Genomic DNA, 22,344 nt, shown 5'->3' with positions numbered 1-22,344 from the left:
GAATTAAATTAAGGAGAAGAGGCTAAGTCAGTCATTTGGCAAGAGACTAAAAACAGAAACACGCTGTCCATCATCAACACCACACAGGAGAAACTAAAGCAATGAAATTTGATGCTGAACTAAGGTTTCTACTAGACTGATAAGTAAACAGCTGTGGATGCTAATGTTAGCTTTGTAAAATGAATTAAAACATGCAGTTTAATCAGCTGTCAAATATAAAATGGCTGGTGTGAACGTTTAAACTCCAAGCTCTGAGCAGCAGCAGAGGGTTTATTGCTCCATATGATTCAGTGTTGATCTGAAAATCTGCCATTTTACTTTGGAAAATGCTCTGTATTGATGTAAAACATACACCCTGTGTGATAAATGAGCTGAAACATGCAAAAACAGCAGCATGGTCCTTTAAACTTCACGCATTACAGGATTTTATCTCCCTGCTGAGACAAAGTCGGCTCAGATGTCCAGATCAGATCGGAGTAAATACCACTCAGGGTGTTTCTGCAGAACTTAGAGCTGAAAACCTTTTTTGTGTTAAACTTCACACAGCTGACTCTCGTTTCTGTCTCTGCCGCCAGCTTCATTAACGTCTGATAAAAAAACATTTACCTGACGCCTTAAACTGCTAAACATTAATAGCAGCTATTTTAAAACCTGTGAAGTCTGCCCAGAGCAGCATGGAAAACACCAAACTCTGCTTTAACAGACCGACTGAGGTTTCATTTCACTGCAACGCTACGACCACAGACAGATTCAAATACATGGCTGCTGCTCTGATGTTGGTTCATTAGAGAAAGACAAACTCCTCTGTTCTAGATCTTCAAAAAACAACAACCACAGTGGTGCCTCTGTCCCAAGAGAACATCCTCAGTTCTTCCACCAGTTCTTTGTTTTTTGTTGAGACTGTTGTAGGTGTTGATACGATTCTAATGTCATTTTTGAGGCAGTGGTTGGACTTGAAGAATGATTTTTTTTAAATGTTTAATCTCATTTACTACCAGTTGCTCTCTGTAGACTTTACATTCCCAGAAATCAGAAGACAACTCCTGATGTTTGAAGCTTTTACGTGTCTTAAAAAAGGCGGTTGCTAACGAGTGTCTAAATGAGACTACAGAGGTTGTCAGGGACGTTAACATGAAAACCCATCTACTCACCAGTCCACCTTTACAGCCTCGTTGTGTTTCTACTCACGCTCTTTCAAACTCTCACTAACTTTCTAAGAAGAAAGGCTTTTGTAGAAGAGCTCAGAGCTAAATGAAATGACCAGTTGGAAGCTTAGTGGTGGAGACGTTGACGTCATGTGACCGTGGTGTAGTTGGTTTATAGCCTAACATTAGCTTCTTACTTCAAACATCAGAACAGTGGTGTTCATCTGTGAAGATGATCTGATCAACTAAACCTGAAGGATCAGAAACTTTAGCTGCTCACTGTTTATTTTCTGGAATAATCCAAAACACAATGAGAAAAAATCCCATTGGCTTTTTGTGGAGGAACCAGGCTGATGCTAACTTCAGGCTGGACTACAGAAACACATCATCACTGTGGGACTCTGTATCAGAGGATGCAACAGGATGCCACTCACTGTGAACAGAAACTAAAAAAACATTCTACTGCTGCCAACGAAGTCAAACAGACCAAAACCACCATTTCCTTGAACCTTAACCAAAGAACTCTGGATGTGAACCTGGTCTCTGGTGTCACAGGCGTCCACCCCAACCATAAAGTTACAGATCCAATTTATTCTTAACTCAAAGTCTGTTGTTAAAAACAAAAATAAAATGTGGAAGTTAAACTTATTTGAAAAGTTTGGACTAAATAAAGGAAATAGAGGAAGTGACACTGACAGGCTGAGTCTGCGTCGGATCAGAAACCTGCTGCAGCTTCATCACTTTCTGCTTTTAAACTGTCCTCGATTAACGTTCTGTAACTTAGGAACGAGTGTAAACAGTTTGTGTTTTTAAGAGAGAAAGAAGAAGAAGCTTTTAGTTCAGTCCAGTTCGTCTCTGTGAGCATCACAGGTTTAAACTACCAGTTGCTCAGAGGGAAACTTCACCGTGTTGGAGGATAAAATCAAACCTGGAGCTAATTCTGCGGGTGACCTCAATAAGAAGGTACAGATTAGAAAATCACCTTAACAGAAGAATATAAATATAAATCTGATGTTATCACAGTGTCACTGCTGAAAAACCTGATCAACCTCATGTTTAATATTCTACAGGATGAACCTTTCACCCTTTTTGCAGAGTGACCACCTACACCTACAGAGTCTAGATTTATTTTTACTGCAGTGTTTTATACAATTCAGCAGACATGGAAGAGAAAGTTAAAAACTCATTCATGTCAGCTGAATGAGACGTAAAGAGAGGCGAGTCGGCGGAGGGCAAGTCCAACCAATACTGACGACTCCCTTCTGCGGAAAGTAGGGTTTGTCCAAGAAGTCACTAGAATTGTTGCTAGGTGCTTGATTTAAAAAAAAGTATTTACAGGGATCTAAAAAAGTAAGGAAATGTAGCAACAAAAATGCTATCTTTGCAGCATTGGCTAATCGTTTTGAGAGAGTGCTATCCAATGGAGAAAATCCAACAGTCGGCCTGTTGACCAGCCAAAAAGGTCAGGCTTTCCCCTCCTTTTTTTTTCTCCTGCTGCAGAATAAGCAGCTCTAGTCATCTTTAAATTCAGTTTACACTGGAAGAGTCATGAGCTTTGTTGCCTTCACACAACCTTGAAGGTTGTGGGGTTAGGGTTAGGGTAACCTTGAAGGTTGTGTGAAGGTTCAACCTCGTTCTGATTCAGATATCATTAAAAAAAATCCACAGTCACTCTCTGCTCTCTGCTCCTCCAACATTTCGATCAGCTGTATCACCCAGCCCTAGATTCATCCAAGAAGTCGTTAGAATTGTCGCGAGGTGCTTGTTAGAAAAGAAGATGTTAAAGGGGTCTGAAAAGTTTGTAAGTGTAATGACGAAAATGGTCAGTTTGCAGCACTGGCTAATCATTTTGAAAGAGCAACAAACCAGCAGAGAAACTCCAATCGGTCTGTTACGATCGAGTCAAAAAGGTCGGACGTCGCTGCTCTTTTACTGTTAATGAGCAGCTGTAGTCACCTTTAAATGTTAAATGTTTAAATCTTAATGTGGTTTACACTGAAAGAATCATGAGGTTTGTCAAACAAACACTCAAACACTTAGTGAAGGTTATGTGAAGGTTCAACCTTGTTCTGATTCTGATATCATCAAAAAATCCACATTCACCCCCACGTTCAGTTTCAGTTCCTCCAACATCTCTGTAACTGCTCCGGTCCTGCTCAGCTTATCTGAACATGTTATGATTATTAAAGCTAAATATTTGTGGGGATAAGATCAGAGTTAAAGCTCAGACTGGGACACACTTCACCTCATCTTTAATGGTTTAAAAAGCCAAACAGAGACGGTGTCGAAGTCAGAAGGTTAAAGAGTCCAAACCAGGAAGATAAGAAAAGAAACTGATGAAACGTCCAAAAACAGCCTCGCCGTCTCCATTTAAAGGACAAAACCGCTGTTTTTCTAACGTTATAACTCATTTACTACAAATCACATGTACTTTACATTCCTGTGGAGCAAAAACACAGCAGCAGAGTTTCAGATCGGCCAATGTGTGTTTATACATTTCAGAGAGGCATTAATCTAAAACCTGATGGTTTGTTCTGGAAACAGTCGAACTATATGTGATTTGGAGTTAATGAGTGAAAACATAGATTTAAAAAAAAACCTGGACTCCACCCTGAACACACACACACACACAGGGTCTATACGTCCCTGTTGGTTCATAAAGCATTTCTATGGCTCAACAGCTGCACAGTGATACCACACACACACCCACACACAAACATGCAATTATTCACACACGCACACACACACACACACAGGATGTGGACACACTCGAAACGTTCATGTATTTGACCCTGGACTCCAAGGATTCAAACACAAAACACACACACAGACAGACAAAGTTCAGGTTTGAATTAAGGAGTTTTTACTGAACGTGAACACAGGCTGAAGAAATAACTCATATTTAAACCTTCCCCAGGTGGAACATCACTACTTAATAACTGCGTCATGGCAGCTGATGACTGGCTGCATTTCTGAGCAGCTTTTCTAGTCTTAACAACCTGTCAGAGAGCACTTTACACTCTAACACACCGATGGTGCATCATCAGGAGATTTGGAGTTCAATATCTCGTGGATCAAACCACCAACCTTTTGATTAGTCATCGTAGATGACAGGTGACAAATAAAAAGAAATGTTAAAATGTGTCTGAGGTAGTTTTGTGACATATATAAGGTTTAAGCTCTCAAGTGCTTCCACAAAATTTTGTGAAATGACTATTTCAGAGTTTGAGCTGTCCGTTACAGAGTCCGCCCACCACAGATAGTTTGATATTCTTACAGTTACTTATCAACTAAATTTAAGGGACCCTTATTAAAATATTTATTAAAGGTTTATGTTTAAAAAAGAGAAAATACTGCCTGTTATACTCAGATTCTTTTTTAGAACTGTCGATTATACAATCCAACCTCAACTGTTCAGTATTTGTATCGTCAGAGCTTATAAACAAGACCAGGTAAAAAAAAACTACATAGCTGGACTGTGACTGAGTCAACAGGCTTTATGTTTTTTCCCCACCCTAGGTAGGCGAGTCAGAGGCAGGGTAGGGGCAGGTCTTCGCCTACCGCAGGTGGGGAAAAATAACGCTGTGTGAACTCGCCATAACATTGACAGAACTCTGCAAACACCTTACACCTGAGCTGAGAGTAATGGAGCACCAAACCATTCTGACAGAGAAACAGCCAATGGGAAGAGTCCAACAGCCAACGGACCAATCATATTGCTTCGTCATGGTTGCTCAACCAATGGTGTAACTTCAACACTAAGTCACTGACATTTACAGGACTGCCGCCACTGTCCAGCCAAAAACATCAAGAACTGATCAATTAACGATCTTTGCCTGATGAAATATGGCCTGATGAAATATGGTCTGATGTCTCACATCGCAGCTGTTGATCATGTGATCACACACATTCCTTTTTTTAATTAAACAGCCTGGTTTTATTACCTGCTGGCTCAGACACAGTGACTGTTGACTTCAACTGAACTGAGAAATAACAAGAGGTTTTTATTTCAGCTCATTTTCACTTTGACCTTGATGTTTTTGTACATTTCAGTCAGTGAGGAATCTCACTCTGACCCTGTTTCACCTGCTTCTCTCCAGTTAAAGGAGATATTAGCAGGTCAGGTATTTATTATTCAGACATTTCAGCTGTATTAAGTGTCTCAGCGTTGTGCGTTTGAGTCTTTTGTCGTCCTTCTGTGGAGAGAAGAATGAAATACAAACACAGAGCTGCACACAGCAGACTGAGGCCTCCTGAAGGACAAAGACACAAAACACAGCCCTGAACACTTTATATAAACACACACACACACACACACACACACACTCATGCACATGTATGGGTTTGACCCTGGCCTATCGAGGGACTAAACACACACACAAACACACACAGGTCCAGCTGCTGGAGGTCAGGAAGCATCGAGTGAGGAAGTGAAGAGTGTCAGATGATTGTTTCCTGCCTGTTCCTCAGCTCATCCTGTGTCTGTGTGTGTGTCTCTCTGTGTGTGTGTGTGTGTGTGTGTGTCTCTGTGTGTGTGTGTGTCTCTGTGTGTGTGTGTGTGTGTGTGTGTGTGTGTGTGTGTGTGTGTGTGTGTGTGTGTGTGTGTGTGTGATGATTTGTAAAAACTGAAAATGTCTCTGATGAACAAACGTCCAGAAGACGAACATCCACGAACGACCGTGGGAATCGTGTGACCGACGCAAATATTCCAGATATCTCACAGGAAGTCGACACTTTTGTTGAGTCTCGTGAAAAACAGGACACGAGTGAAGCTTTGTGAAGTTTAACGGAAACAGACTTAATGGATTAATGACAACATACATGAGCACTGAACATGTGACTTTAACGTCTTGAGAACTTCCTCCACTGTTTATCTCCATCAACCAACAGACTCATGTTCACATGACGGTTGTGGATGGAAACAAGACTTTATTCATATTTTCTTTTCACCACTTTCTGGAAATTTGTTTAAATCTGGAAACCTGGACGCTGACCGTCACTACAACAGTCAGTGTGATGAGTCGGGTTTATGCTTTCTTTAAACCACTGAATTGTCCTGCAGAATTTGGGTCAAATCTTCAGCTCTCCTGACTCCTTCCTGAATCTCTGACTCTTGCATTGGTTTAAAACATTCATATAAGTCCTTTGCAAGAACTAAGTATCTTTGCACCACTGACACTGACCCTTTTCCTCTGTTCACCCATAATGGGGGGTTACCAACCTGGAGTCCAGGACCCTAGAAAGGTTCATAGGGTAAATCCAAGGGATATCAAGCTCATTGTCAGCAGACAGACTCATTCAGAGACTAACTGGTGAACACAATGGAGCATTTAGCAACTAAAGAGCCAGGTATTTCCCTCAGGAGGTGGTGGAGACCAAAACAGAGCTGAAACAGAGGGAATATTGGACTCAGATTCATCAGGTGGAGACAAAGACCAGAACACATGGATCGTCATGTTGATCTGGTGCTGCTGGATGTGAAAATAAAACGTCTTTTTAAGAACAAGTTCAACACATCAACTTAAAATGTGATGATGATCGCATTGTGTTCGCTATTTCTGCTGAAAACTACCAGGCAAAATCTGTTTCGGTTTGAGAACCAGCAGACTACAGCTACAGATACAGGAACTAACTGGCATTCACAGTTTGCAGGTGGTTTTAGCGGAGAATAAAAAACCTGAACAACATTAAAACAGTTGAATCTCCTCTTTGTCATCTTTTCAGTTGACAAACAACAACACAGCAACATCTGGTGAGGAGACAGACTGACTGATAACATCAGTATTTCATAGTCGTCTGATGAAGGTTCATGACAACAGCTGCTGTTGGATCAATGATAGTGACACAGTCAGCCTCACTGTGCAGCCTGTATCATGAACAGATAAAAACAGGCAGAGGACCAGGGGCCTAAAGGGTCAGGGAGCTGCTGGTCCACAGCTTCTCTGAAATGACTGTTAACATTTCTTGTTGGAAAGTCGATCAAATGACTCTGAACAGATGCTAAATGACGACAAAAACATGCAACACCATCACATAAAGATGCAAACTGACCGCAAAGATGCACAAAACCACCACAAAGAGGCAAAAAGGACCAAAAACTCTGTTTGAATCTGTGGCTCTCGCTCTTACAGAGGTTTGGTGTCTGTACTCAGGAGCCCATCGTCTCATTATCTGTCCACAAGCTCAAACCAGCGCTTTAACATCTACACACCCTGAGGACGTTTTGGAAAAGCTCTGTTTGTGGGAGAGGAAATGCTGAGTGTCAGACTGAGAATCAGAGTCTATGCTACTCTTTTTTTTATTGACAGCCATGTGTTGGAATCTGCGCAGTATTGATCAGGAACAGTGAATCTGGACACCACGAACAGCTGCTGTAAACACACGGTGCACACGTCCACTAAAGTGGTTGGTTAGTCACCGACAGACTCAGATTGTTCTTCTCAGTGTCTGACAACATTATGAGAGGATTACAGAGACAGAGCTTTTTATTAACCAGAAACATCTCTATATATCTCTACCAGACTCCACTGACAAAAACAGGGATTTAATCAGGAGCTGCTGGAATACCACTGTCTCCACCTGTTAGTGTGTCTGTGTTACTGTGTGGTACTTTTACTTCAGTAAAGTATCTGATTACTTCTTCCTCCACTGAAAGTCACACAGTAACACAGACACACTAACAGATGGAGGCAGTGGTATTCCAGCAGCTCCTGGTTAAATCCCTGTTTTTGTCAATGGAGTCTGGTGGTGATTGCCTATAAATTATTTACATGGGAAAATCAGGTCCAAAATAAGTTAAACCTTTCAGTTGTCGACATATTTTATACGTCACACAACAGATTATTAATTTGGCAGATTCTCCACCAGACATTTTGACCGGTGATGTTTTCATTTGCCAGACAACAATGCATGATTCTGGCCAACGTAAACTCTGCTGAGAATCAAACACACAAAGAGTTCCTGAGGAAGAACTGTCGAGTCGACGTCACTGCTACAGGACGTTATGATCAGACAGACAGAGGGAGTCTGACTGTAAAATGTCTTCACAGAGACTCAGAGGTGAAACTCTGCCGAGTGAAAATATCATATCAGAGCCTGTGTCTCTGTCTGCTGAGTCAGCGTTTCCTCAGCGCTGACTCCATCACTGACTCAGCATCTGTGTGTGTCTGTGTGTGTTTATCTTTGAGTCTAATTGTATATTAATAAACAATGACGTGTAATTTACTGTGAGAGAGACACAGTGCTTTAGATTAAATTACAGACACACACACACAAACACACACAGCTGCAGGTGACACGTTGACCTGATTTCAGCTGAGTTATAATTAAACACAAGGTCAAACACACACAGACACAGATCTGTGATCAATATTCTATAATAAGCAGCACTGATGGATTTTCAGTTCTGGAGAGGAGAAGGAAATCCCATCACACACACACACACACACACACACACACACACACACACAGACGTATGGAAAAAGTGATGTGTGATAAATCTACAGTAAAGTGAAGCTCAGTGTGGAAACATGCTGAAGCTGCAGTTACGTCACAGCAGGAGCTGAGCTTCACACACACTCACTGATTAACACATATGTAAATATCCATTCAATCTGTGTTCAGCTCAAACATCCTCAACAAGAGGAAACACACTTTTATACGCTCTTTAGAAAAAAAACATCAGCCTGATTCAAGCTGCAAAGACTCGTCCATTAACCGGTTTCTGGTCCAGTTTCTCAAAAGCAACAATCTGCTGCTTTTCTTCGTCTGATCACAGTAAACTGAAGATTTTTGGGCTTTAAACTGTTTGGACTGAAGAACACATATTATTATTTGACGTCTTAACTTTGGGGTTTTTTCACGTTTTAAAGACTCATCTGCAGATAATGAAACTAATCATTAGCTGCGGCCCTGAACGTCGACCTCGCAGCCAAAATCACCCCGAGGTGACTGCAGCTGAACCACGACAGAAACAAAACCTCTGCGCTTCTGATCCTCACAACATCCAACATCTGTCCTCACGTCTCGCTGCTGGCGACAAAAAACTAAATCCTCCGTCTGACACACGAGGCTTTAAACAGCTCCTTCCTACATCTCCAGCCTGTTTTCACATTTAATAAGAAATGTTTCAGGCTGTCAAACCTCTGCCAGTCAAGCACTGTTCAGATTTTAAATCCAGAGTTAAGAAACAGTTTGTTAACGTCCTTTTATAAAAATGAAATCAAATCTCAATCAAAGTCCTGGTCAGTAAACATGATTAAAGCTGCAGCGATCAGTCGATGAATCGATTCATTGATGAAAAAAAAGAAAGAAAAACAATGTTTTCATGTCAAACAGCAGCTTTTCTCTAAATATGAAGATTTCACGTTTTTCTCTGTTTGAAATCATTGTTAAAAAAAAAAGATCCACCACAGCTGTGACCTCTGACCTTTGACCTCTTTGTTGTTCAATTCCTGTTGTGTCTGTAGCAGAGTGAAGCCTTAACGAGCTCCTGACACTCACAGGTAAAACTGCAACTAATAATCACTTTCATCATTGATCAGTTTCCTAGTGATTGATTATTTGATCGATAAAAAACCAGAAACACCGACAAAGAAAAGCAGAAAATTTTCACCTTTAAAAACCTGGAAACGGAAAAATCACCTCTCTGATTAATCACTTAATTTATCAGAATTGAATTTCATTTCATTCAATCACCTGATCAATCAACGGATCTATTGATCTGTCGTTATCTTTGGATCCTGAGCGAGCAGGACTCTGATATGAAAGCAGCTCAGTGTCGTCTGGTCTCAGTGTTTATTAGTGAACTCAGAGTAAACTCAGCTACTGAAGCAAACATCAGCTCGAGCACAGAAACACCTCATCAGTCCTGCTCTCAGACGGAGCGGTGGCTCTGGAAATATTCAGGGAAACAGCAGAGTGACGTTGTTGTTGTTTGTGAAGTGAAAAGAAATGAAGCTTCCAGACTGAAGCTGGATCAGATCAGAGTGAACAGTCAACGCTCGTTTCACTTTCAGCTTCCTCCTGAGACTGAAAGAAAAAGCTGTGAACACAACATCACTGTTTCCCAATCTGTGGGTCAGGACCTGCCCAACAGGTCACATGATCAATCTGAAAGGTCACAAGGACAAAAACAAAACAAAACAAAAAAACTACCCAAACTTCCCATCAGACTGCAGGGTTTTCCCTCAAAGAGTTTTATTTTGAAAGGTCAGGACTCTCCAACCTGCTGCAGTGAACTCAACAGTTTCTGAAAGAGGAGCAGCTGATTAATCAATAACCTCACTGATATCAAATCAATAAGCAGCCGCTGCAACAATCGATCACTCTTTAAAAAACATTTTTCAAGCAAAAAGAATTCCATCGCTCACTGACTGAAGTTTTGACGTTTTTTATCCTGATTTTTTCATATCTGGACCAAAGGATCCATCGATTAAAGAAAATGATCAACTGATCAATCATTATTTCTTCCTGCGCCCCGTCTGACCCCCGCTGTACCTCACACTGTCAGCAGCCAATCAGTGCTCCAAAATCATTACATCATTAATCAATAAGTGGAGGATGATGTTCTTCTTCAGTGGTGGAAATATCCAGCATCGATCAGACTGATCATCATCGTTATCTGACTCTCTCTGATCATCTGATCAATCATATCGTCTATAAAACATTTTAACACCGTGAACAAATACTAATCAATAACTTCTCAGAGCCACAGACGCCGTGTGCAGATAAACTCGACTCAGACGACCGAAACGAGGACCTGATCAATAATTTTCTGTGATGTCATCTTTATCATGTGACCGCGTCACTACAGGTTTGTCCTTCACCTTCACCTGAGGAGAACCTCTGTCGTCAATGATCCATCCATCCATCGATCGGTGATCAGTTCTGTTTTCTCTGATAATAAACAGAACGAGACGTTTGGAGTCGAGGCCTTCCACTCGTCCGATTTTACATCTCTTCTCTTTGAGCTGATGAAGCTGTGAATCTTTCTGAACGACTGGAATTATTGAGAGTATTGGAACAAATATTGATGACCTGTCAAAGTGATCGAGTTTGAATCTAACACGTTTGTTATTTTCCTGTTATTTATGATTCTGTTCACATTTAATCTGATTCACTCTGAGTCTGTGTTTTAGGATTGAAAAATCTGAATCTGAGCCAGAACTGCAGCTACTGATTATTGATTATTGATGAATCATCGATAAACCACCTGTTAGTCCAGAGCGACGTCTTCAAACGTCTTGTTTTGTCAGAATTAATCACAGGAAACAGAGAGAAGCAGAAAATCCTCTGATCAGAGAAACTGGCAGGAGGAAGTGATCAATATCTTTGATTAGAAAACGATCAATTTAAACAAATAACCAATTATTGATACATGTAGGTGCAGATTGATCGAGGAATAATCTCTGATCTGAACCTGAACCTGTTGGTTTTTTTGAACCTGACGTCTCCTGCACTTTTCTACTTTAGAGAACAACTAATCAATACTAATCAATCTGAGTATTGATCAGTTTAACAGCTGCTGCTTCGGATTCAGTCTGAACTCAAACACTGAGACTCGAACTCAGAAACGCATCTTTTATCTTTCACCTGAATCTGATCCAGAAGACTATTGATCAGATTATTGATCAGCTGAGACCTCGCATCATTTACATTTACTCCTCCATTATCATAAACTTATCGATTATATGATTGATCACCTGGGGTCAGTGTGTAGGCTGGTCTTCCTGCTTTATATTTGATTTATTGATCATCACAACTGATCATTCTGATTTTGTTGTTATTGATCACCTTCACGTCACCTCGCAGGAAACTGTTGTGTTTTTGGTGTTTGGTAAAAAAAAATCTGATTTTTAATGATTATTGTTAAACTGATCACATCACTGATCGGTTTCTGTCATTTTAATCGATTATCAAATGATTTGTTTGATTAAAACGTGATTCAGGTCAGAACATCTGCTCCAACATCCCGTTATACAACTGATTGGATCCCTGATTGATGACAACCTTCAGCTCGGTGTGAATCCACATCATCATGTCCATCGATCTCCGCGGGATCAAACACGATCTTTGTCTGTGGAATCGATCCTGAACCCGCCGAACGGTTCGATCAGGTCTCCGGGGTTCGGATCGATCGGATCGGTCGGGTTCTGTGACCAGAGCTGGTTCAGAGGATGGAGGCTCCTCTCCAGCACATGGACGGATGAAGGCGGATTCAGAAAAACACCACACCGGGTTTTGTCGCGTGGATCTCGGGCAGCAGCGGCCGGTTTGTCCGCGGAGGAGCGCAGCGACGTTTTCACGCTTTTTTCGCTCTTTCTGTTGCGATTTAAAACGTTTTTCCGCCGCCTCCCCCCCTTTGTTCTTCTTTAATGGATCGGCGTCTGGAGCCTTGCTACCTCCCAGCCCCCCTCCCCTCCTCCCCCTCCTCCCCCACCACTCTCCCCTCCACCACTCACTGAAAAACACACATTTGCAGCCACAGATCGCCTCTTTTTACGCACCGAATTTCTGTTTGAAATGCGCAAAGAAACGCGGAGCGACCCGGAGCTCACACCGAGGCCGAGCGCTCCTTCAGAATACCCCGGGAGTAAAAACACTCCTACCTGGGGGTATCAACCCCCACACAGTCCCTCTCCTTCTCCTTCACCCCCCACACCAACTCCCTGCGTGAGGGACACGGTGGAGAAAAGGAACATTTCCACGCGTAAAAATAAAAAGCAGGAGCAGCGGATGAGCGGTGATGCGGCGGGGAGACGAGGCGTTTTCCCCCCCCAAACATCCACACACATACACCCCCCTTCTCCACCACCACCACCGCCACCTTCACCACCCCGCTACCCCCAGATCTGCCACCCGGACCTGGTAGAAACACCCACCCCTCCTCCCTCTCCACCCAAAACCTCCAAGAAAAAAACCCAGCTCCGGACCTACCTGGACGGAAACGCGCAGAAAAGTCCAATCAGTTATTTAAATCCACAGTCCCACGCGCTGCTGCTGCCTTTCTTCTTCCTCTCTTTCTCTGCACATAAAACCTGAGAGAGCTGAGGGCAGGTGTGGGCAGCGCGAGGACAGTCCGCACAGGTAAAAAAAAAACCTCATGCGTTAAAAAAACAGGTGAGAGAATAAATCCAGAGCAGAGATCAGAGAGCGGAGCGGCGCGTCTCCTCCATTCACACACAGCCTGCCTCGGCTTGGCTCGGCTCGGTCTGCCCCTGCTCCGCCACAGCCAGCCCCCCATCTGGACCGTACCACTGTGCGCCCGGGTGGGAGGGGGGGCGGGAGAGTGAGAGGAGGAAAATTAAACCGAGGAAACATCAACGAGTCGGTTTTTAAAGGCTCAAACAGAGACAGCATTTTCACATGGAGACGGAGGAGAATAACGGCTTGTTTTTTTGGTAAAATAACAGAAACAAATGTGTGTTTCTATGTGTAAAAACAGCTGCTCCACCCCTCTGTAAACTCTCCTGTGGTTGAGTCCAACTCCTTAATCTGCTGTTTTTCCTCCTCCCAAAGCCAGATGTGGAGAGAGAGACTGAGAGAGAGACACAGGCTCACACCAAGAGAGAGAGAGAAACATATAGCGATGCAGTGGAGATGTATAAATACATGTATATACAGAGAGAACTGAAGAGATGCATGACAACAGAGGCGTGCAGATGGAGGAGTGATGGGAAACAGACAGTGGGTAAAAGAGGTGGAAGCAGAGAGAGAAAAGAGAGATATGACAAACATGAGTCAACAGATTTCAGCAGGATAAACTTAGATCAGATCAGGAGCTGAGTCATCAATAAATATAAAACAGAAGAAGAAGAGAGACAGAAACACCTGATAGAAGAATACTGGGAGATTGTGTGATACAAATAAAAAATGTTAAAGCAGCAGTGTGAAGGATTTAGCACCATCTAGTGGTGAGAACGCAGAGTGCAGCCGACAGAAGTGTGTCACAGAGTCTACGGTGGCCGTCAGTCAAGTCCGTTATTATTTATATAGCAGCACAGCAGAAGTTATCTCAGGACACTGTACATTTAGAGCAGACTGAGGCCGTCGAGCAGGATCATAGGAGCAGCAGGAGGCACGACACCACAGATCAGACTGTGCTGCTTCAGTTGTTTGTATATGAGAAAACGTGGGTTTATTAAAGGTTTTAATAGAAAAGAAGATTCTCACCTTCACAATGATTCAACCAGTGTCCAAAATTACACCATCACACTGACACACACTGACACACACTGATACACACTGACACAGAGTAACAGAGTAGGACTGTGACTGGTGAGAAGAAGATCTAAAAACACAAGAAAAACAGGATGATTACAGATTAGACACAAACTGACAGACTGATGAGTCAGAGAGAGAGAGAGAGAGATCAGGAAGTAGAGGCTGATCAGAGGTCAGAGGTCAAGAATAGAATAGATCTTTATTGTCATTGTCTGAAAACAACAACAAACCAATTAGTAGCTCCCGGGATGACAGCACAAGATAAAAGATAAAAAAAATAGCCAAAAATTATACATTTAAAATAAAATAAAGATTTTTTTAACAAATAAAAATATAATAGAAGTTAAATTTAAAAAAAAAACTAAATAGAGATAATATAAAAAATAGAGGTAAAATATACAATTGAAAAATAAAATTGAGATAAATAAAACAAAATAGAAATGAAATTAAAACGATAAAAATAAAATACATTTTTAAAAATGAAAACTAAACAGAGATAAAAATAAAAAATGAAAACAACATAAAATCAAAATAAAATAGAGATAACATTTTTTTTAAATTAGCGATAAAGCGTTTTGTCTGGTGTACAGCTGTGTGTTTGTGTTTTGAGGAAACTCTCTGACCTGTTAGTGATGGTATCAGTGTCTGTGTGAAATGGATCCAGAGTGTAACAGTATCCTGCAGCAGCAGATGGGACCTGTCGCTTGGAAATGATGCTTCTATAAAACCAAACTGCACCAGCAAATACACTTCAGAGGAAACCTAATCTGTGGCTGGATTCTAATCAGAGGTGGATCAGGATTCTTCTGATGAATGAATCCTCACATTTATTAACAGCAGCAGAGTCTCAGGAGGTGGTGGAGGTCTATTTCTGACTCGGTGTGAGTTTTCTATTCTGATGGTTCTGCTTCCTCATTTCCTCCGACCCGTGACTCAGGGACAGATCGAGCTCCGTCATCATCGAGGGTCCTCCTATTATTTAAATGTGTCTCAGAGGAGACGAGGAAACATGGAGAGAGACGACCAGATCCACAGGTACCGGACAGAAACACCTTAGATCCAGTTTATTGATCGGTCAGCTGATCTGATGGGAGAGAAAACAGATCTGTTGTCTGAACAGGAACATTACTGTCTGTTCACAAAGTAAAACATGTTGCATGTGTAGAGTCTGAATCATGAATGAATCATGAAAACTCTTTGCAGCTTTTCCTGTTTTCTCCTGTTTTTCCTTTTCTTCTTCTTCTGTTCTGGTTTTCTGTTCCAACTTCATCTTGGCTCCTTCAGAGAAAATATAAAGCTTCAGTCCAAAACAGCTGCAGAGTCTCAGTTATCCTCATTATTCCTATAACATCATCCAGAGGCAGCGAGGAGGACGTCAGACCGACTCCACCTGTTGTCCTCCTCAAACTAATCAGGCTGAGACGAGGAGAAACTACAATGATATAAACAGACCAAAGTACACAAACGGTCTGATTAACTTTACTTTTAATGAACCCTGCTCTGTAAAAAAAGAGATATTTGTTGGGATTTTAGCCACTAGGACTCATGTTATGTTAAAAAGCAGCTGATTCAACATGTCGTCCAGAGTCAGAAATATGAAGTTCTGATAGTGGAGTGAAAATGTAACAGGTGAATTTTTCTTTTACATAAATTTGTGGATATGGACACAGGAAAAAAAGAACTAAATCCAGTTGGGTTGCAGGTGAGAACAAAAATAATATTTTTGGATTTCAAAATAAAACAGAAATGAAAGAAATGTCAGAGCATTTCGTAAATATGTAAATAAGAAACAAAACTGGCGTATTGGGCCTGTCAACATGGAAGACCAGTCTTTGAAGAGAAAGTCAGGAAGTTTGGAATAAGTGTGGTTTGATCAGGGACAATGAAAATAATAATACTGCAGATTGAAGAGGTTTGATAGCTGCACGGTAACGGGCCGGGTCTGCTACTGAGCCCTACGGACGTGGGTTTTCATGAATGGGGATAATCGTTAATAACCTCACAAGTGATTTAACAAAATCTGTCCAGCCAACACACAGTCCTGTATTGATTTATTTTGAATCGCCACAAGGAGGAGCTGCATCTTTCAAGTCATTCCAAAACACTAACCCTGTCTGTCGTTGACTGTAACATTAAACTAACCACAGCCCATAAGGAACAGTTCTAAGAGTTTAAAGCAGATTTCTATGATTATCGCAATAATATTGGATAATCACGACATGAAATTTTCACTACACTGTCAGCTGCAGTGAACTGGTGGTTAAAGCGTTGATGGACTAAAAAAACCTGCCTTTTGACTTTGAAGTCGTGTCCCAGAGGTTTGAGACTTGATCCAGAGAACTCAGACTCGGGGCTGAGGTGGACTACCCTGCTCAGATAAACTGAGGTAGCTGTTCTGAGACGTACAAACACAAGCAATAAAAACTGATCCAGCTGAAGACAGAGTCAGATCTGGGTCTGCACAGCCTCAGCCTGGCTACAGACCGGCTGTGGTTTCTGACGGAGCAGCAGACTCAGTGTTTCCAGAGCACGTCGAGCAGCTGGAGCCTAAAATAACCCTGACTCTGGGGCTGGGTTCAGGTTCAGGTTTAGACTGGGGTTAGATGCTGCAGGGCTCTGGGCTGCAGGCTGCAGGGTTCACCCTGTAATCAGCTCCCTGTTTGACAGTTCTGGTTTTGCCTTCTCTCTCTCTCTCTTTCTTTCTCTGTTTCTCTCTGTAATTTTCTTAATTGAAGCCACTTGAGGGGTCTAGCCCTCTCCTCTTTTCATCTTTGCCTTTTTTTATTCTTTCCACTTCTCTTATTTCCTTTCCTTTCCTTTCCTTTCCTTTCCTTTCCTTTCCTTTCGTGGATCAGATTAACAGTAAGTGGAAGAAAGAGGGAGGATGAGGGGAGGAGAAGATGGGGGAGCAGATGGAGGAGGATGTGTGAATGGTAACAAAGTGAGAGGAAAGAAAGAAGTGAGTAAAGAAAGGTAGGGAAGAGAAAAGGAAGGAAGGATGGAGGGAAGTCTCAGAAAGAGAGAGATGAGGGTGAATAAGTCCATAGATCGTCTCTGCAGCAGCTTATCGCAACCAAGTGATGTTTTATCGTCAGGCGACCTCTAGTGGCTGGAGTTATTATGACAGGAGTTTAAAGAGCGATCGTCGATGTCAGGAGGAGGTCAGGGAGGATGGATGGGTCGACAAAACACTTTAATCCACAACCTTAACTGTGTGTTTATGATTGTAACCATGACGACAAAGGTCCTCTGACGTTATGAGGACAAACTCATTTCAGGAAAACCACGATCTTTTCCTGAACCGACCCGAAACCAGGGCCAACACGTCCTCCAGAACCATTCAGTGTCATTCTACTGCTTTCCTTGTGACAAGAAAGAACAGACGAAATGACTGCAGATGATAGGTTACAATTCTTAAACAAAAAACAAAGGTGGATGCTAGCTGGTGCTAACAGTAGCTAGCTAACCTAGCCGGTAAAAGCAGGTCCCTCTGATATCAGCTCTGGTGTTTCATGCTGTGAGCCACATCTTCATGTTTCAGCTGTCAGTCCTTTTCTGTGCTCCTCAGCTAAGGTGAATAAAGCTGGACTTAGCTATCGTCACTCAGCTAAGGTGAAAGCAGACGACCTTAGCTAACTGTTTTTGATATTTTTGGGCAGCACAGAAAACAAATGGAAACAGGAAGCTGGGGCTCAGAGCAGCGTGTTTCTGGCTCATCTATAAAACTTAGTCGTTCGTTGTTTTCTGGTTTCATACTCTAAAACAAAAATCAGTTGGCCATTATGGACATGGACCCTCTGATTACAATGTAATAGATTACTGTAATCATAAAGTAACAGCAGCAGTTTAACATCAGGTCGGACAGAAGCTGAAACTCATTAACTTCTGATCCTCACGCTGCTTTCAGCACGCAGGTTTTTTCTCTGTATTTGTTTCTCTAAAAACATTTTTCTCCCCCCTCCCCCCTCCTCACTCCCCCACCTCCCCCTGCTCTCTCACACCTCCCCCCACCCCTTCACCCCCTTCTCTCTTTCTTTCTGCCTTCAGTGTAAATTGATGCCGATTGCCCGTTAATCTTTTTAAGTCGGCGTGAAACAGTCAGCAGCATGCATGACAATGGACCTCTGTGTGTGTGTATCTGTGTGTGTGTATCTGTGTGTGTGTATCTGTGTGTGTGTGTGTGTTAATGACAATAGGCCTGTGTTTGTGTGTCTCTGTGGTTGTAGGACCTACTGGATGCTTCCTTCTTTACATCCCTGCTACTATTACAAAACACATCTGGACCCTGTGTGCATGTATGTGTGTGTGTGTGTGTGTGTGTGTGCAGCTGTCGATTAAATCCCGAGTGAAGTTTACGAGGTCGAAGCCGCAGAGCAGAACAAATTTTCGGTGTCTCTGTCTTTATTTATTTTTACTTCTCTGAGGTTTGTCTGATATCCAACATCTGTTAGTGTGTGTGTGTGTGTGTGTGTGTGTGTGTGTATGAGTGTGTTTTATTATCCAGAACCCAAACACACTTAAAGCAGAAAACGCAGCTGAACACCACGACAGACTGATCGCATTTGTCCGATTTCTACTTCACTTTCTCTCATTTTTTTCTTCAATGAATCTCTTGTTCACTCAGACACACAGAGCTGCAGCACTGATCCTAAAACCAGGAAGTCAGTTAGCATGTTAGCATGTTAGCTCTTCCTGTTGTCAGTGTGTTTCTGGTTAAATGTCTGAAATAAGGTCTGTGGTTTTAACACAAGCTCAAGACATTTTCAGGTTTGATTCTCCAACATAAAATGGGTCAGTAAATCCCCCACTCCTGATGTTTGAAGCTTTTACGCGTCTGTTGCTAATGAGTGATGCTAACTTTAGGGCTGGACTGGCGGAGGTGGTGGAGACCAAACACAGAGCTAAGACGCAGGGAGAACTGGACTTAGATTCATCAGCTGCACTCAAACACCACTCCACATTAATGCTGAGATAAACAGCTGTTTGTTAGACTCTTCATGAGGTGAAAACACGTCAGCAGCTCTGCCCCCTACAGGCTGAAAAACTCATCTACTGTGGCTTTAAAATCCTGCAGATGTTAAAGCTGACAGTCGCCTGAGAGGCTGAACTCAGGGTGAAAAACTGCTGCTCGTGGGCACTTTGGCAGAAACCACCGCTCCCTCTCTCTCTCTTTGAGGGGGTGGGGGGGGGGGCAGGGACGGGACGGCCGCCAGGCGTGGTGCTGAGGTGGTTGCCGTGGTTACCGCTGAGCCTCGCTCTGGCCTCATTGTTCAAAAAAAAAAAAGAAAAGAAAAAAAAACAATGAGGAAAAACTTCAAAGAGGAGCTGCTCAGTTGCCTAGCAACAAGGCTCCATGGCAGGCCCGCGCTCTCTCTCTCTCCGTTTATCCCTGTTTCATCACTCTCTCCCTCTTAAATCACTATCTATCTTTTTTCATCACTCCATCAGCCCGTTCACATCTCTCTCTCTTTTTATCACTCCTCCTCCCTCTCTCCTTTTTCCATCTCCCTCAGCTTCTCATCCTCTTACATCACTCTCTCTCTCTTTCTATCACTCTCTCCATTTTCGTCACTCTTCTCCATTCTCTCCATTCTCTCCACTCTCTCACACACTCCATCTCTCTCTCTCTCTCCTCCATCACTCTCTCTTAACATTTACACTTTTCTACCTCTCTCATCCTCTCATCACCTCCTCACTCATCCACCCCCCCTTTCTCTTTTTTTCCTTCACTCTTTTCTGCACAACAAATGATTTCAGTTTAGGTTCGTGTCTGGAAAGGAGCAGTTCACTCTCATGTCTGCAGAGTTAAAATGAAGCTACAGCCACTGGTTAGCTTAGCTTAGCTTAGCTTAGCTTAGCGTAAAGACTGGAAACAGCTGGAAACGGCTAGCCTGCATAAATAAATAAAAACTGTAAGAAAAAAACAAATATAGGACTAATTATGACGTACAAATACAAACAAAATAATTTATTTAAACAGGAGGGGAAAACACCGGGGACGGAGGAGGACTAATGAACTAATGGGACACAGGTGAGACAGAAAACACACGGACAGGAAGTAAAACTACAAATGACATGCCAGGAATAATTACCAAAATAAAACAGGGAGTGTGCAGAATAAGACAAGAACTGAAAACATGAAAGGGGGGAGATAAGGAGGGGAAAAAAAGAAAATCTGAAGATGTACTTTTACGAGATCCTAAGAAAGTTTCTCCAGATCTTGTGAAAGTTTCCTGAGATCTCACAAAGGTTTCTCGAGATCTCTAATAAGACTGAGAGAAGACGTCCAGAGCAGAGACTGCAGCAGGTCGGACTAATAAAATAAAACTCATTTAGATAATTGATGACGTGTTAAAGTTATTCTTTAAAGCAAAAATGCCCAAAAAATCTCTGATGTGAATATTTTCTCTGACAGCAAATCCTTCAGGGAGTAATTATGAGCATTTTCCAACATTTCCTGACATTTTATTCACTGAACAATCAATTAGTTATTAAAGAAAAAAAAAACTCAGACCGACTGATGATGAGAGTAACTGCTCCTGTGACGAGTGTTAATGACTTTGACTCACAGAGAAAAAATTAAAGCAATTTTATAAAAGTCAACTTTAAAACTAATGAGCTCAGTATTAACTTAAACGTTTCTACCTTTGCTGTCCCTGCTGTGGGACTAATAAAGGATTATCTTGTCTTGTCTTAAACCAGATTGTCAGGAGCTGTTAGGTCACTCTTAAACCAGTTCAAACTAACACTGGGTTTTGTTGTGCACTGAAAGTTCTTGTCAGTTAAAATCCGAATGTAGCTTGAGGTGATGTTCAAATGTGGTTTTAATTGGTTATTACATTAATTATTACTTTATTTAATACCACTTTACATCTCAATATAACTCTTTTTATGAGTGTGCTACTCAGGGTTTGCAGTCTGATTTTTTGCTCTTAAAGCTTTTAAGTCACTTCTTTAAAACCTTTTTAATACACATGGTCATTCTCTTGGTTCATATTTTCCCTCCTCTTAAACTGTTTTGTTTTTTATTTGCATTTTGTCTTGTAAAGCACTTTGTAGCTGATCTTTGAAAAGTGCTGTGTGAGGAAAGTTACTTTTTTCCTAATTATTAAATTTACCAAGTTCTCTTGATTTGACAGGTTAGCCTTTAGCAGGAAAAAAGTAGTTGAAAAAAAAAACATGTGGCAGCATATTGTTTGTTAAAACAACCAGATTTAATGTAAATTCAGTTTAATTTCTACTCTATATTAATATATTTGAAATGTGCTATTAAGGTTTAACCAGAAAAAAACACATCTACATCTGTTTATACAGCAGCTAGCTGCTAAATCTGAGATGCTAAATGTAAGCTAGCAAGCTCATGTTGTTCTACGTGTTGGTGCCTCCACCTGCAGAATGAATCATCAGAACATGAAGCTGAAGCTCGTACGATCCTGATCTGAACCTCAGAGCTCAGGAGGCCAGAACACGACTCACAATCAGACCCCTGAAAAAACACGAACCTGTCCTTTAATTTCCTCTATCGCTCTGTTTCATCACTCGCTCTCCATCCTCCTCCTCCTCCTCCTCCTTCTCCTCCTCCTCCTCTCTGGATGCCTGTGGTCTCCTCTCCATTGACCGAGCCAACACCCATGACCTGTGTGTGTGTGTGTGTGTGTGTGTGCATTTTTGTGCAGCACACACACACTCAGCTGGCAGTGAGTGAACAGCAGTTAGTGGTTTTTTGAAAATCAGAGTGACGGACATGTGTGTGTGTGTGTGTGTGTGTGCTGAATCACAGCTATCTTTCGTAATCTGATTCAGATCTGATGATGTCACACGTGCACACACACACACACACACACACACACACACACACTCGCTCAGGGAGAAAGAAGGTGTTTTCAATTAAACCTTTGGCATGACTGGACAGTGTGTGTGTGTGTGTGTGTGTGTGTGTGTGTGTGTGTGTGTGTGTCCCAGTTATCCAGCCACA

The 22,344-nt window shown here is 42.0% G+C and overlaps 1 protein-coding gene across 1 annotated transcript in view; it reads right to left on the bottom strand.

The window, feature by feature from the left end:
* The window catches only part of plxna3 (plexin A3), a 102,356-nt gene extending 89,013 nt beyond the window's left edge, over positions 1-13,343 (bottom strand). The window contains exon 1 of the mRNA XM_018670806.2: positions 13,083-13,343. The gene's annotated coding sequence lies outside the window, so the exon portion shown is untranslated. The remainder of the gene's footprint in view (positions 1-13,082) is intronic.
* Positions 13,344-22,344: the final 9,001 nt, after the last annotated feature.

This window comes from Lates calcarifer, linkage group LG6, assembly GCF_001640805.2.
Source record: "Lates calcarifer isolate ASB-BC8 linkage group LG6, TLL_Latcal_v3, whole genome shotgun sequence".
NCBI classification, from domain to species: domain Eukaryota; kingdom Metazoa; phylum Chordata; class Actinopteri; family Centropomidae; genus Lates; species Lates calcarifer.
The sequence above is the reverse complement of the archived record's forward strand: the minus strand, read 5'-3'. Positions and strand labels throughout refer to the sequence as shown.